The sequence below is a fragment of the Schistocerca serialis genome, chromosome 3 (genome assembly GCF_023864345.2).
Source record: "Schistocerca serialis cubense isolate TAMUIC-IGC-003099 chromosome 3, iqSchSeri2.2, whole genome shotgun sequence".
Classification (NCBI taxonomy): domain Eukaryota; kingdom Metazoa; phylum Arthropoda; class Insecta; order Orthoptera; family Acrididae; genus Schistocerca; species Schistocerca serialis.
The window spans coordinates 410,952,797-410,969,251 of NC_064640.1; the positions used below are offsets into that span (position 1 = coordinate 410,952,797).

The 16,455-nt window shown below is 38.5% G+C and overlaps 1 protein-coding gene across 2 annotated transcripts in view; it reads right to left on the bottom strand.

The window, feature by feature from the left end:
• Positions 1-455: 455 nt before the first annotated feature.
• The window catches only part of LOC126470276 (DNA fragmentation factor subunit alpha-like), an 88,964-nt gene continuing 72,964 nt past the window's right edge, over positions 456-16,455 (bottom strand). The window contains exon 6 of one of the 2 annotated variants that reach the window (XM_050098021.1): positions 456-3,851. The gene's annotated coding sequence lies outside the window, so the exon portion shown is untranslated. Of the gene's footprint in view, positions 6,808-16,455 lie in introns of both variants that reach the window. The other variant, XM_050098020.1, reaches the window with a different exon arrangement.

A 16,455-nucleotide genomic window follows, 5' to 3' on the forward strand; every position in this document is an offset into this window, starting at 1 on the left:
CATACTGGAGTGGCAGGACTATGCAACAACATATCGCAGAAGAGCTTTATGTTGGATGTTGATGTGAGTTACAGTCTGTACGAATAACGTGCTAGAACACACTTTTATCACAAAGTTATACCTCTACCCAGTTTTACAGTACCCTCGGAATTCCTGCTATAACATGAAATGCCGTTAGAATGTAAAATAGTGACACTTTCCCAAATTTTCTTTTCTTTTCACAATTTAAACATGAAGTAAACAAAGTAAATAATAGATGTTTTTCATCTAACATGAAATTAATGTATGTTGAAAAGTGTAGGTGATGAAAACAATTGGTTTCCTACAAAATGTATGTAGGCAAATCCATGGTAGTAAACAATAAATTCATCTCTGTGATTATATGTGCACACTTGCAATTTTGAAATATATGTTCACCTCTCATGGAACTATCAGGAAGGAAACAAATACATTAATCAGTGACAACATTTTAATGTACAAAACAAACAGTATTTAATCAGAGGTATTATAAAGTTTACATCCAATAGCTCTAGTATAGGTGCTCCTGACATTAGCCACTCTTACAATTTAGAGGTTACAGTAACATGATACACTCTGAAAGAATATTTCTAATGCACTCAATATTAGAACATTACAATGTTCTTTCCAATAATGAAGGTGATACAAATATTACATGTTTTTCACTGTACATATATTAATACAATCAGTTTTTAAAATTGCAACTTATGACATGCTGCATGCACAACAAAGAGTATATTTCAAATATGTTTTAGAGATAATGTAGCTTACAAGAATTATGTACGAGATAGATTACAAATAAACAATCACAAAATGTGTGTTTATAGGAGTGACCCAAAATTGAATTTTTTTGTGTGTGAATAAATAAATAAATACATACATAAATACATACAAACTTATGGTTCTCCTTGAGAGGCGGAGGTTTTGATAAACTGCTATGACGGTTTTTGCCAGATTATGGAGTATGTTGTTATTCTGAATTCAAGAAACATGTCAGACATTACTTTGATATTGACATCATAATGCAATGATATCCCGCTGAACAGGTAAGTTTTCTTTCAAAAATAAAGTCATACACTGAAACCTTGAAAATTGTTCTTCCCACATAAAGCTGACATAGTGCCACTGTAGCTTTAAGTTTAACCTGCATAACAAACTCTCCAGTGTATTCTATGGCAATACTTATGACAAACCAAGAAACACAATTTCACTGCTCGTATCAAAATTTTGTCACAGAATACAATTATTGATCATTGTTTGCTCCAGTTATACTCAGCAAATATTCTTCCAAACTGCTGTTTATCTTCTGCCGTCATGACATTGTACTATAAAAGTTTAATAGTTATGATTTTGCAATGTTTTAAGTATACTGCCTTTACAAGATGAAAATGCAAACAGAAAGCTGATCCATTTTCCTATGTGAACAACAATAGTTTGTCCATGTTGCAAAAAATATTATTGATTTTCAAATAACTCCCAATTAGTTTTCCTCTGAGACTCTCTCTGCACCTAAGCTCCCACCACACTTTTAATTTCTATATTCATACCTGCTCGGAAATAATTGTTTCTTATGTTGAACAAATACATTTTCTGTGTGTTTTGGTATACAATACTTGAATGAATTTTGGATATGGACACAAAATATTTTTAAGAAAGCCATCTTTCACACACTACAATTCCAATGAGAAGTAGCATACAGTAAAATGTTACATGACAGCATTACCTTTCATATAACACCCAAGCAATAGGTATTGTATTTAATTCTTTACATATTTACACTAATTGCTCAACAGTATTTAAAATTAGTACTGTTAATCATTTAGTAAGTTTCACTTAGAACCAGGCAAAATGCATAAATGTAAGAAAGATGAATAAAATGTAACACTGAGAACATATCAAGTTTGAAAAAGGTAAGGGAGTAGTGACTTGATGTAAGAAACAAAGAAACTGTCTCATTTCAGACAGCTAATATCTTTCAAAACAAGACATGGAAAAACATTTCTTATAGTGAGGTTTTCTTTTAGTTTCAACAAAAAAGTCTAACACATTTACCTTTTTGCCTTCGACTTCAGTTTCTTTACAGAGCCAAATGTATAAAATCATGAGTCAGAAATAATAGTCAACTATAATAGTCAAGAGCCACTGGAATAACATGAAAGCTGTATACATAAACAGAGCATAACAGTTATTTCACATGATCTTTGCATATTTTCTGAAATGCCTCCTAATAAGATTATGTCTACACAATGACACTTATCAGAGTTTGATTACAAACTTCTATATCACCTCATGCACCCCTTCATAAACTCAAGTATATTCACCAATGAGCAATATACATGGTGCACTCCCAAATTGTCTCCACTGCACCTTGCAATATACTGATTCTCCAAAGTGGTACAGGATGGATTCCACTTATGGTTAAAGACTGCTGGTGAAACTGAATCAATACTGAAGTCATTACATTCAACATTTTGGTGATTTGTATGTCCTACCACTGATAGCAAGTTTCTAGATGACAATGTTCCATGTCACTGAGCTAAGAATACTTATTAACTAACCTTTTATGGGAAGTAAAATATAAACAAAGTGAACTGAAGTGCCAAAAAATTCTTTTGTTTATTTCTATCCATAAAATGCTACGAATGTCCCGTGTAAATTCTTAAGGTGTTGCCCTAAAAACCTTACTTTCTTTCAGAATTGTTCACAGTTTAGAATCTAACTACAAACGATTGAAATTATCTGATAACAGCCAAGAGGTAATGACGGTACTTCACTTACATCGTTTTTCATATGATCCCATGATCAATTACTGCACATGAAAGTGTACCTTTCCTTTGGATAGGCCACCTTCTTTGAGCCAAATACTATTTGGATGTTTAAAAAATTTGTTTATATTTCAAGCACAATTACTTGACAAGAGCAGGCGGCATACAGAACATAGTACAGTTCACAACATTTAGAACTGTTTTCCCACATACTTACACAGTCCCCCATGGTCAATCATTGTTAAAGAATGCATCTTCTCATGATATTCCTCATTGTAATGAAACAATTAAATAGTATGACTTCTGGATGACTTGCCCACATATTTTCTATTTCTACCATTTCAGTCATTTTTAAAGCTTTTTTTATGAATAAAACAGTGAATGAGAGGACAGTCCACTAGTGATCTTTGGGACAAAGTGCTGAGTGGCAGACAGGCATGCCAAGAGGAGAAAGAGGAGGAGGAGGAGGAGGAGGAGGAGGAATGATCAGTAATGCTTCCAAACTTCTTTTTAGGATTGGTAAGGATGCCTGTACACATTCACAAGTGCATAGGGTGAGGAGAGGGAAGGGAACAGAGAAATTTCAATTGCTGTGCAGGAAACACCCTAAGAAAAAAAGGGGCAGAATTGCAAGCTAGGTGACAAGAAAAGTGCTTGGAGGGTAGGTAACTTTCCTGTCATACTGTACACTCTTTTGCCTCCAAACTTTTCTGATGTTTCCTTGTTACTGTTATTTTTGCCTTTCACCAATATTTTTATCTATCTTGTCTTTTTTATGACACTTTCTCTTCTACTTGAATACTGTTTCATGACCCTTTCAGATGACCATCAACCACTCAACACTTCATATTGATAGTGAATGATCTGGTACCCAATTACTATTCGAAATTGTTCAATTTCATCAGGAAATTCACCATGCATATTTCTTACAAGAAAAGTAAAACTTAAATAACCTGTTTTCAGTGAAGTTTCTGGCAATGTGGTATAAATGCAGCTAATTTATCATTAAAATTTTATTTGGCCATGTATCTTCTCAGAAAATATATTTCACCAACACTCACGGACCTTCTGCAATTACAAAAAATATGCTGTCACAAATTTCATTGCAGGAGATACAACAATGATGGGAAAGAGGAAGAGTTGGAGGAGGAGGACATACACAACAAATAATAAAATAGAAGGTGTATATTAATGTGGGTGGTGGTGGTGGTGGTGGTGGTGGTGGTGGTGGTGGTGGGGGTGGTAGTGGTGGCAAAGAGGGGAAAGGAGGGGGTGAGATTTATCAAACTACAAGTGTTTTAAATTTTGCATAAACCACAGGCAAGTTACTCCGGGGTTGTGATTTAAATTAATGGAGAGCCATTAGACAAACTGTGGATGCAACCATATGCATTCTTCCATGTTATAGCTCAGTCACTTTTAGAATGCGGCTACAATAAAGTATAAATAACTAAGTCTTGATGAAAAATAGAACAAACCAAATTATTACCACTTACAGAACAGGTATAGAGGTACCCTTTATTACAGCACCTAACTATATATTTCTAATGTGCATCTGTAACTGTGTTAGACACATCACATCAACAGCATTTTTATCAATATTAACTTCAGGGCAGGCAGTAACAGAAATATTTAATCTACCGATTATCCATTTCCTTTCAGTTCTCTGAGCAACTATTTTTCCACTTCATTTTGCCAAATAGCAGTGCAGTCATTATACATAGGTCCATATTCTTCAAGCTATTTCCATAATTGTTAGCATGAAGCTAAATGTGTATACATATCTATATGTTCCAGTATAAACCAATTTTCATATATCATTTTATATTATTTCTAATCTAGTTTTCTGCTTATGGTTTAACATGTAATATACTATTTGTATCACTGTTTTAGAAGGCATTTAGAGCAATTCACAGTACTTCCAGAAAAAACCATCAATGTTTTTGGAAAAAAGAAAAATTGCTGTCACCCCTGGAATTATATACTTTACGCTTTTGGCCAGAAAACTAAATATTCCAAGGATAAAGGAAAATATGTTTAGATACTATTTTTGAATGCCACTTTTAGTACTTTCACATAAAGAGGCATCCAGTTAAGAGCATGTTACCCCATCTTATAAAGTGCATTTAAGTTTACAAAATAAATAATCTGAAGTTGAAAAGTGAATTTAAGTTTGGCAGTGGTAATGAGATGTAACTTATATATGCCTTACTTATTATGCACGGCATATTTCATTTTCAGAAAGATGCACAATTAATAAATTGCACAAAGGAGCTATGGAGAAGGAGAAAGCTACCTCTTATCCTAGCAGCTTTAGTACACACATTCCATTAAATGCAGAAAAAGGTATGGATCTCACAAAATAGCTACTCTTCCAAACCATTCATAATTTCTTTTCCCTACTCCAGGCACCATAAAGTATTTTCAAATGTATTGTCCCCTTCTAACTACTGTTTCAATGATTCAATCAGAACAAGTAAATTGGATTCAGCCAAGATGAATCATTTCACAACATTGTGCTTAACAGTATTCTAAAATATACATCTCTACGTCATTTTCTCCATAACTACAATTCCTGTAACTATCCTTATCATAAAACTGCATATCACTCCATTCATTCACAGTGATGCAACTACTACAGGTCTTATGAACAATGATGTTATGAAATACTTTTCAAAGGCCAAAATTACGTTCACATTTGTATAAAAGTAGATCCGTAAGTTTATTGAGATTTGAGCAATGAACTGTTTACTATCCTCAATGTCAGTCAGTCTTGCAGTATTTGAATTTGTTTATAACTCCAGTTTTGTGAGCGTAAGTGTTCAAATCAACAATAGTATTTTACACACTGTGGTATATGAGAAATGAGCTTCAATTAGTTAATAATTTTATACAATGAGTGATTAAAGTAAAATAGAAACCTGAATTACTTTATAGATCATGTGTTAAGTTTAAATTTAATTGAGCTGTCTGAATAGGTAGAAGCTAATAGTTCAGTTCACAGCTTTTAAAGTCAATGTATTTTCACTAGTTGCCTTAGTTATGAACGAATTACTTTTAAAAATGAGCCTTTTTCAGTCTTTCTTCATTTCAGTTAAAACTATGATTGTAAATTTGTTACCATAAGCCTTTTGTATCCGCATAATAAATGTTTGTGATAAAAATCTCTAGTCATTTACTGAATGATCTGTACAATATCTGTCACAGCACATATAACACCTGGCCATTCAGGAAAATTTTCTATGCTGTCAACAGAAATTAATATTGCAGACTTTGGAAATCTTTTGGTTTTCTTCCTTTTCACTATTTTATTACATCAAATACAGACCCAAAGATATACATATCATCATTATCTGTTGCCTACTCAAAAAATCATTAACAGCAACTCCTTACCAATAAAAATACTTTCCACCAGAGCAATATCATGTCACAAATTTTATGCTAATTTTCATTCTGCAGTTATCTGACCATATTAAAACTCCCAACCATCAAAGAACTTTCCTTAATGCTTGTATTAAAGATTAAAAATTCAGATTCAGATTGTAAAATCCTAACAATATAATTGCATACAATGCATTTTACCTGAGCATTCACTACTACTGATGATATTAACAATGAACAAAGACACAGAGCGTATCCAGCTAGTGGGGAAATCCTGTCAATATCAAATATTGTGCAAATCCATGAACTTTGTATCTGTTACAGGTTTCTGGCAGTGTGCGGTCAGGTTGTGTTTTAATTTTTTTTCCTATTGTTGCACAGTTATACAACAAATCTCAATACTACTCTGGACATACTGCACAGCAATCCTAAATTTGCAGATAAATTACAATTATTAATTTAAACTAATAGTCTTATGTTAGACATGCACATACCATTACATCTATAACTTAATTTGGAAAACAAGAAATATCTTAATTTTAATTCAAGACACTGATATGTTAGAGAACAATAAAGCAGACAATAACTTTATAGCTACTGCTGTGGGAGTGGCTGATAAATATTCCATGCAGGATAGAACAATCTGAAAGAAGAGACAAATTTCACATTAGCTGACACAAGTCACTTGCGGGAGCTTTAAATCAATTAAAAGATTCACACAACACACGGATAATTTTTGGTTTTGTTAATACATAAAAATAAAAAGTTAAAATTATTGAATACATTAGATAAATAATAATCTGTCAACAATCCTCTTCCTCTCTCTCTCTCTCTCTCTCTCTCTCTCTCTCTCTCTCTCTCTCTCACACACACACACACACACACACACACACACACACAAGGATGAAGGCAGGGAGGAAAGGGGGAAGTATGGAGGCAGGGAGGAGAGGGAGGGTACAGAGGGAAGGAGGGAGGGAGAAATGATCAGGGAAGGAGAGAGAGGAATACAAGTAATTTGAAGTGGGGTGTCTTGAGTGAAGACTGTTGTGTGAGGCTCTACTATTATTCTTCACACACAGGCAAAGTTCACATTCTGGAGTGGGCAGTTTGGCAATGCGGTCTATCCCTGCGGTTGAACCGCATCATCATTTGACATACAGATCCCACAATATCTGGCAATTTAGCTGCACATCTGCCTACCCCCAGGGTGGTTGTAATATGCCGAGTTATACCTGTGCATTGGGTTTCTGTTTAGTTGTGTGCAGCATTTAAGACGTGTGTGTGCAGTGAGTGCGGGCAGAGTTCGTGCCACTAGCTGGCTGGCAGTTGGTGAGTGGTCTGGTGACATTGGCCAGCAGCTGAGGCAGCATGGCTCTACGTAGGCTTTTCGCGGGCTGGTCGTGACAACAAAACTTTCAAGTTGAATTGTACTTATTTGCTCACGTGCAACACAAATATTGCTGAGCACAGGGAAGCACAAGGTGTCAAATGAAAGAGAATTTGATTACAAATGCAATGATATAAGGATATGATCTGGAAATGACATATGTGGTGATACAGACACAAATAGATTTGAATACAACTAGTGCACTAAATAATTCATAACTTTTAAAATGTTCATTACACCAGAGAGATGAAGCATTCAATTTGTAGGTCTCAGTAAGACACGTCAACAGAACTACTTACATGATCATTAACTTTAATAATTAAACTGTGGGAGACATTTTAATTGGAAAATTATTTGAAATCAGCATATCTTTTGAATGAAAACAGAGATATTGATAGCATGGCAGTATATTTTGGCATCAAGAGCTATTCAACACAAACACCATGTAGATGTTAAGATCTATTATTTTATTATCCATTTTTATTGTTTTATGCTAAATTTTCATAGTTTTCCCCAAAATTTAACTTTGATTAAAGATATATGAATTCTAACAACAGCAATGGAAAGAGGAGAAAAAATTCTATAAAACTGATGCACCACTCATATTTGTACAATAAATAGTAAAGGTACTATGAGAATGAACAATTCTCACCACTGCAAGCAGAAATTGTAAATATTTGAATTTTGAGGGCAAACTACAGTGCCTAAAAATTATTATTAATTATGTTTACATTGTGAAATTTTAGCATGCAGATAATGGCGCAATATTGATCACACTTGTCTATAAAAAGTTGTATAAGAGGACTGGTGATCACATGAGCCCTTATGTGACATCAATTGGTGTGCTTTTTGTGGGTGGGGGTGCCAAGAGATGGAGAAACATTACAGTTTTCTGGAGGGGGTGACTGAGGTCAGCATCAGAGCTCCTCAGGGTCTTTTGTCAGCAGTCAGTCAGTCTTCAGTTGGTGATTCGGTATGATCAAAGTTGGGAAGAGTTGTATGAGTGGTGGTCCAGCCTCTCTAGTTAGGTGTTTGAAATATTTCCCATTCTGTGGGATGTTATAGATATCTCCCATTCTGTTGGAATGCATTTGATTTCCTTCATCATCATTTTCTCAACTGCTGAAAACAAAGAAATAGTCTTCTTGCACACTTTTATTAACTTTCCATGAATTTATGTTAGCAATCAACTGTGAGAAACAAAGAATTGAACAAGTTTATCATATGCATTAAAGGACACCATGACTCTAATGTGTATTACCAATGAATGATTTAGTGATGGTATAGTATATTTCAGATATCCATTTCAATAAATCTCTCAAAATTAATTTAAAAAGTAACATAAACAAAACTATTCCACAGAGCCAATGAGAAGATAAATTAGTGTTCAGAATCTCACTGACAATGAGGTCATTATAGATGGGGCACAAACTAAGATGAGGAAGGAAGAAGAAATTGCTTGGCTGTGTCCTTGACAAAGGAAACATATGAGCATTCACCTCCAGTTATTTACAGAAGACACAGTTAAGCTAAATAAGGATATTTGGATGGTGATTCAAAATTCAATGCAAATCCAGTGTGTTAAACACGGCACAATCTCACAATCTTGCTCAGTCTGACATTTCAACTGATGGTGATGGCAGGGGGGGAGGGTTCGGGGGGGAAAAAAAAAAGGATAAGATACCAGAACAGGCACAATTAAAAGGGTGCAGGTGACTGTGGCTAGGCGACTACTTAGAAATAATGGGTGTCCGAGCTATTCTGTGACACATCGAAATCCCACACCTAATATTTTGGGATGAAGTCCACACATCATACACAAATTTAAAACACAAACTACAACTTACCTCATTATCCATTAAAAATAGAGAGCAAGTCCTGTGGGAGACCCAGATCTGCCCTCAGATTGTAATAGAAAACACACACAATACGAATGTGTCATATAGACAGCTATATTTCACATCTGTGAAAAACTGGTGGCCCTTCACAACACTAGGCAATATCCCACTTTATGATTTGTAAGGGCTACTTCTTGAGTTTGTTGTGGTCAGAAGAAGATAAGTCATGGTCACACTGAAGATTCCACCAAATGCAGCTCATTATTCCTCACTTTCAGCCACTGAGCCTCCCATCAACATCTGATCTTCTTTGCCACAAATGAGGTAACAGCCAGCAGGGCGACTGAACACCAAGCGGGAGGCAGAAAGAGAGCAGCTCTCTTTGGCAGCTGCATTAGCGAGTTCATTTCCCCAGACCCCTACGTGCCTTGGAACCCAGCTGAAATGTATTTCCTTGACCTGGCTTTACAAGAGATGAAGAACATCCTGCACTTCTTGCACCATCTGATCTGTGGGGTACATCTGATCAATGGCACAAAAGGCACTTTGGGAATCTGAGCAGGTGATGACTTTCTTGCCATGTAGATATCTCATCTGCTCCAGAGCCCTCAGGATACCAAACAATTCCACATAATAAACTTAAAACTGCTCTGGGAGTCCTATCCTGAGGACAATGTCAAGGAAAACAATGAAACAGCCAATAAAATCCCCTTGGTTGGACCCCACCTGTGTAGTAAAACCCAAGTGGTGATTTGAAATCTCATTACACGTAAGTTTAAAAATATAATCTGGGGTACAACCCTCCAAGCATGCAGTCAATTCGAGAAGAAACTTGAGCCTCTCTAGTATCCAGGGGGACTCCTTACTCCACCTCTGCCTTTGGACCTCAATACCCTCCACCTGCAGGAACTCAAGGCTCTCCCTGCACTAATCCCAAATGGCCATGTCGGCCCCAGACAGTTATGAAACAAATGTTCCAAAGGCAGTTGGGCAACAGAGATGAATGCTAGTGATTTTGGAACAGAGTCCCATATGCTTGGTGTACCACGAAGGGGAGACGGCAAGTAGACATTAGAGGATCACCAGCCACAGCACATAGGCTAGCAACTGATCTTGTGCGATAAGCTCCTGTTGACAGCCTAACACCCTTGTAGTGAACAGTGTCCACCATTCTGAGGTACAAACGTCTTGCAGATCCATAAATCTGGCATTCATATTCAAGTCAGGGCCACAAGAATACTTTAAAGAGTTGGAGCAGATGTGCCCTATCGGCTCCCAAAAAACCTGTGACTAATGCTTTTAAAGGTGTGTTTACACCTGTGCACCTTGCAGCTCATTGCCATGCAGCTGTAACTTATCACACATGGAAAAAGATGCGACCAGTGTGAACACAGATGTGAATGGAATTGTTCACATGCACATGTTGAGGAAGATACATGCACCTACTTCTGTGTGGGACAAGCTACAGACGCATGGTGACAAGCCGCAAGACGCACAGGTGTAAATACACCTTATGGATGTTTAAAGCCTTGAGGCATCTTATCTTGAGTTTTTTAAAGTGTGGCAGCCACATTAGACTCTCATCAAAAGTGAGGCCAAAATATTTCACTATTTCCTTAAAGGTGCGAACAGTATCCTTCAGATTAAAAAAAAAAGGTGAATTAAAAAGAGTGTGGCTGTGATTAAAAGCTACACAAACAGTTTTCTACAATGAGAATTTAAAACCTGTGCTGTTTGACCATTCCTCCAGCTGCCTGATCGTCAAATTCAATTGCCAAGTTGCTGTTGCAAGACTGGAGGCGGCACAAAAGAAGAAGAAGTCATCCACATACAAAAAACATTATACTGCAAATGTAATATAGTTTATTGCAATGGTGAATGCTGCAACACTTAAATAAACTCCCTTGAAGGACACCACTCTCCTGCTTAAAATCATCAGACAGGTGATTCCCAACCTCATATCTCATATAACTGCCAGAAAGGGAGGATTGTATGAACCCCACTGAAAGGGCCACAACAAAATACTGTGCCTCCGTTTACTATTACAGGCCTTTTCCAAATCAAAGAAGACACCAATAAAGTGTTGCTTACAGAGGAAAGCTTGTTGAATTGCTGCTTCCAGCAGGTTCAGGTTATTGACTGTGGTGTGCTACCTCCTGAACCCACAATTGGAGCGACTTCATAGCGTCCTGGTTTCGAGAACCAATACGGCACTGGTTGACCATACACTCCAATGGCTTTCCTAAGCATCTTATGACACTAACGTTATGATAACTACAGGGGTTTAGTCTGATCCTTCCCTGGATTTAAAATCGGGATTAAAATAGATTCTTTCCACAAGCTAGGAAAGTCTCCAGTCATTCATATGCATTAAACAGAGGATGGAGAAGCTCCTTTGACCCATGTCCAACAGTTCCAAAATGCTGTACATTATCATGTCTGGGCAGAGTATCATGAGCTACTGACGTGGAATCCAACTTCCACAGAGAGGAAGGGTGGTTGTATTCCTCAATGTTGATGGAATGGAAAACAAAACCAAACCTCTACTGCATCTCCTGATAATGACAGAATGCTGGATCATTGCTAAAATTGACTGTAATGCTGTCATAAATCTGAGCCATTATTGGAGCAATGCCTTTTGGTGATGTTAGGAGACACCCCTGCTCTCATACAGTTGCTATTGGCTGTCATTAGTTCTGCCTTGAGATAATCTTGATGGCTCCCCATACCTTACTTGCAAATGTGAACCTACTGATGGAGTTCAGGAACTCTTGCCAAGTCTTCTGCTTACTCCCTCAAATTATTCTCCTCACCTTTGCCTTTGGCATTCAAAAGGTTGCAAGATTCGCATCTGTAGGGCACCGATTGAATCTTTGCATAGCCGCCCTCCTGTCCCTGATTGCAGAACAACACTCATCATTCCACCAAGAGACAGGCTGCCTCTTAGGTGTTCCCCTGAATTTCGGGATAGCTGTATCAGTGGCACCATGGATCACGCCTGTAATGTGATCCGCCCAGTCCTGGACATCTTCACACTGCTCAAAAAAAAAACAAACTGCCTGTTACCAGTCAGCCTTTCTGAAGAGCTGTCTCGGTGACACCCTTTCAGTATCTGCTACATCCGACAGAGTTATCTTGACAGGGTAGTGTTCGCAACAATAAAGGTCGTTGTCCACTCCCAACTGAGCAGTGTCTGCAAGAGCACGTGAACGGGAGAAGAGGTCTATAGCTGTGAATGATCCCGTAGTGCTGCTAAAATGTGTAGCCTGACCCTTGTTCATCAACAGATATCTGTAATTTGTGTCAGATCCTCAAGTATCTGACCCCAGGGGAAAAGTGAGGTTCTCACTGTCAATGGACTCATGGGGAAGTAGGTACACAGAGCACACCATGACAGCAACATGGACCAAAATCCAAACAGCGACCGCTTGTAGCATTGTGGTTAAAGGCACATGTGAAGAGTGCAAAATGTCCATGACGAACACTGCTACCCCACATTTTGCCTTGTCACCAGTATCATTGTCTTTTCTGTAGACGTGATAGCCCCCAAGTACAGGTGCATCAGTCAGTTTAAAAAGAGTCTTTTGAAGACAGAGGCAGAAAGATCCATCCTGTATGATGAGTCTCAATTCCTCCAGATGGGTACTGTATCCATTCATATTCCACTGGAGTATGGGAGCAATTTCAGCAGTGTGATTTTGACTTATCACTATCGTTCACCCAGGTTGGCAAAGTAGTTGTTGAGTGAGGGGTAGTGCAGGGGCTGCCTGGGTATTGTGAGGAGGCACCTAAACCCATGATGTCCTCATCAGTGAGACATGGCACAAAGACATCTGATGTGCCCCAGCACAGCTTTTGATCCGAATGTCGTGATGCTTTGATGATGATGGGGGAAGAGGGCACTGAGACGCACTCTGCTTTTGGGGTGCCTTGGCTCACTGTGAAAATGTTGCTGGTACTTTCTGTCATAGCTGTCTGGATCGCTATGTCTTTGCTTACTTTCCTTTGTCACATACAGGTGAAAGTATAGGTGCTGGTGGTGGATTATGGTGCGCTGGACACCGTCTGTGTGGAAGTGTCGACCTTGGGAACAGGTTTCTGCACCATGGAAGCATATGAAGTGGCAAATACAGAGGGTTTTGTCGCATTATATTCTATTTTTGGCTTCTGCTATAGTATCCGCTTGGTCACTTTTATTTCCTTAATTTTGTGTCCCTTAGCGGAAACAGGACAATCTCGGCTCCAGACTGGGTGGCTCCCAGGGCAGTTGATGCAGACTGCTGTACACATACACCTGTCATGTTTGGCCAAATCTTTGGCATTTGTAGGACAGTGTAGGGTTAGGTATACAAGGTCCAACCCTAAGATGAAGGAACCTTGCCATAATATGTTCAAGCAACATTATAGAACTGAAGGTCACAATTTCTCCATCATTCCTTCACATCCTTTGCTCCACATTCCTGTGATGTCCATTCTTGTTTAAGTTCTGTGATGTCAATGTCCATATATGTGACTATCCCCTTGCTAAAATTAAGGGAGTTGTGCTAATCAACAATTACATCACAGTCACCCAATTTTTGTGACTTCCTAAGAAGTTCCACCTACTGTGCCCTGTTAGACTCAACTGACAAGGAACCATTTTGTAACTGCTTAACAGACTTTAAGGTACCAGTAAGCCCTTTTAAGCCTTTATGGATATAGAAGGGGTCACTTTTTCAAACGTCCCCTCCTTCTTCTCGATCACTACAAATACATTTTGGCTGCCTACTCCTTCAGCCCTGTTACTAAATACAAGTTGATTATCAGGACGATTAGCCATCCTCATTCATTTGGACGAGTGGGTGCAAGTATTCTCAGATGGTACATCCATCACTCTGGGAGTTCATAAATTTGAGTTCAAGGGTTCCGTCCCAGTCCCATGAGCAGCTAGAGAACTAAGAGTCCACTCACACAGAGCTCCACTTTCCACATTAAGCCTTATACAACTGAGGGGCAATGGTTTCCCAAGAGCTTGCTACTGTTCTACCTCAATAGCCATGCAACTCATCGGAGCACAGCACACCTTGAGACTCTTTACATATCGATTTTTACCATCCTGAAGCCAATATCCCCACACCCTGTGACACATAAAGTTCCACTGCTGCACTACAGTGTTTGTTGAAGCATGCCCAGAATTTATGGTGGCAGAGGACTGGTGGCACTTACTAGTCCCCAGCTGAAGAACCCTGGGGATCACCAAGCCCAAGTCCAGCAAATGAATGCTGACCCCCTGGGGGCACTGAAGACACATCAGCTCTGTCTTGAGGCTGAAGATTGGTCATCCTCATCATCACCACCTTCAGGCTGAAGACTGACCATGATCTTCTAGCTGAAGACTGATCATTGTCGTAATCTTCAGGATGAAAACTGGAAACCGTTGTCATCTGCAGGCAGAATACTGGTCATTGTCATTGTCGTAATTGTCATCATCATCATCGTCTTTTTCAGTTTGAAGATGAACTGTCATCATCATCTTCAGGTAAAAAACAGGATGTCTCATCATCATTGTCTTCAGGCTGCAGAATGGTTGTCATCATTACAAGTGTCATCATCATTGTCTTCAGGTTGAAGACTGGTCATCATTGTCTTCAGGCTGAACAGTGGTCGTAACTGTCTTCAGGATGAACAGCGGTCATCACCATCTTCAAGCAGAGCACTGGTCATCATCGTCTTCAGGCCAACGACTAGTTGTTGTTGTCTTCAGGCAGAAGATTGGTCTGATGCAGCTTTCCATTATAGTCTATCCTGTCCAAGTCATCATATCAGCATCACCACTGCAATTTACATCCATTTGAACCTCCTTGCTGTATTCGAGCTCAGGTCTGCCTTTTCAGTTTTTAGCCTTCTGCAATTGCTTCCATATCGTATTGATAAGTTAGCTCAGGATGTGTCCTATCACCCAATTCTTGTCAGTTTGTTGTTTACCCAATTTGAATCAGTACCTCCGCATTTGTTATTCGATCTACCCACCTAGTCTTCAGCACATTTCTCCAGCAATATATTTCAAATGCTTCAATTCTTTCCTTGTCTGAATGTGTTAGTGATGATTACAGTACTCAATGTGGAAAATTTTACCATTCAGCTAATTCTTTCATTTCTTTCCCTTAGTCCACATTCTCCTGCTATTTTTGTTTCTCTTTCTTTTCCTACTAATGAATTCCAGTCTCCCATTTCATCTCCCTTAACTATCTCAATAATTTCTTTTATTTCACAGTAGACTGTTTCAATCTCTTTGTCATCTGCAGAGTTAGTTGGCATATATATGGGGTAGACAAATGAAAATGAGACAGACTTTATAACGAGCATGGTGTGGATGTTGGTAATGAAAGTAGGTGTGTGTCAATAGAAGTGCCCTCTATAGGGAATCTGAAAGGCACAGTGCACATATTCACCACGTATCATTTCTCTGTTAAACGTGCTTGATGTGAGGTCATCAAGTCGTATGTGCATCCGACTTCACTATGGAGGCCAGGAAAGAGGAACAGCAAGGTGTAGTGCAGTTTTTGACTGAAGAAGTAGTTTCAGGAAGTGAAAATCACACCCAAATTTCTGCAGTGTATGGTGAACACAGTATGCCACATGCACATGTGGAATAAACAATTTCAAGGAAGTCAAGAGTCATCTGAAGACAACAGTGAGCCAGGAAAGGTTCATTGTGTCCATACTCCTTGTCATTTCTGCAGTGGTTGCTGCCATCAGAAATGACCAATGGTGGAAGGTGGAAGATATTCAGCTCATGTTGGGCATCAGTCATGATACCGCTCATGCCATCGTGGCAGAGCACACGCCATCATGACAGAGCAACTGAATTTGAACAGAATGTCTACATCACTATGCCACCAGGAATAGTATCACTGTGAAAAATACTGTTTCCTATCCTCTAATGTTGCAGGAGATGAAACACAGTGTCATCATTTTGAGGCTGAGAGCAACAATGGAAGCACATGGATTCACCCAACTGAAACAATCCAAAACAGTACACACCAATTCCAAGGAAGTCATGATGAGCTTTCTCTTTGACTGCAAC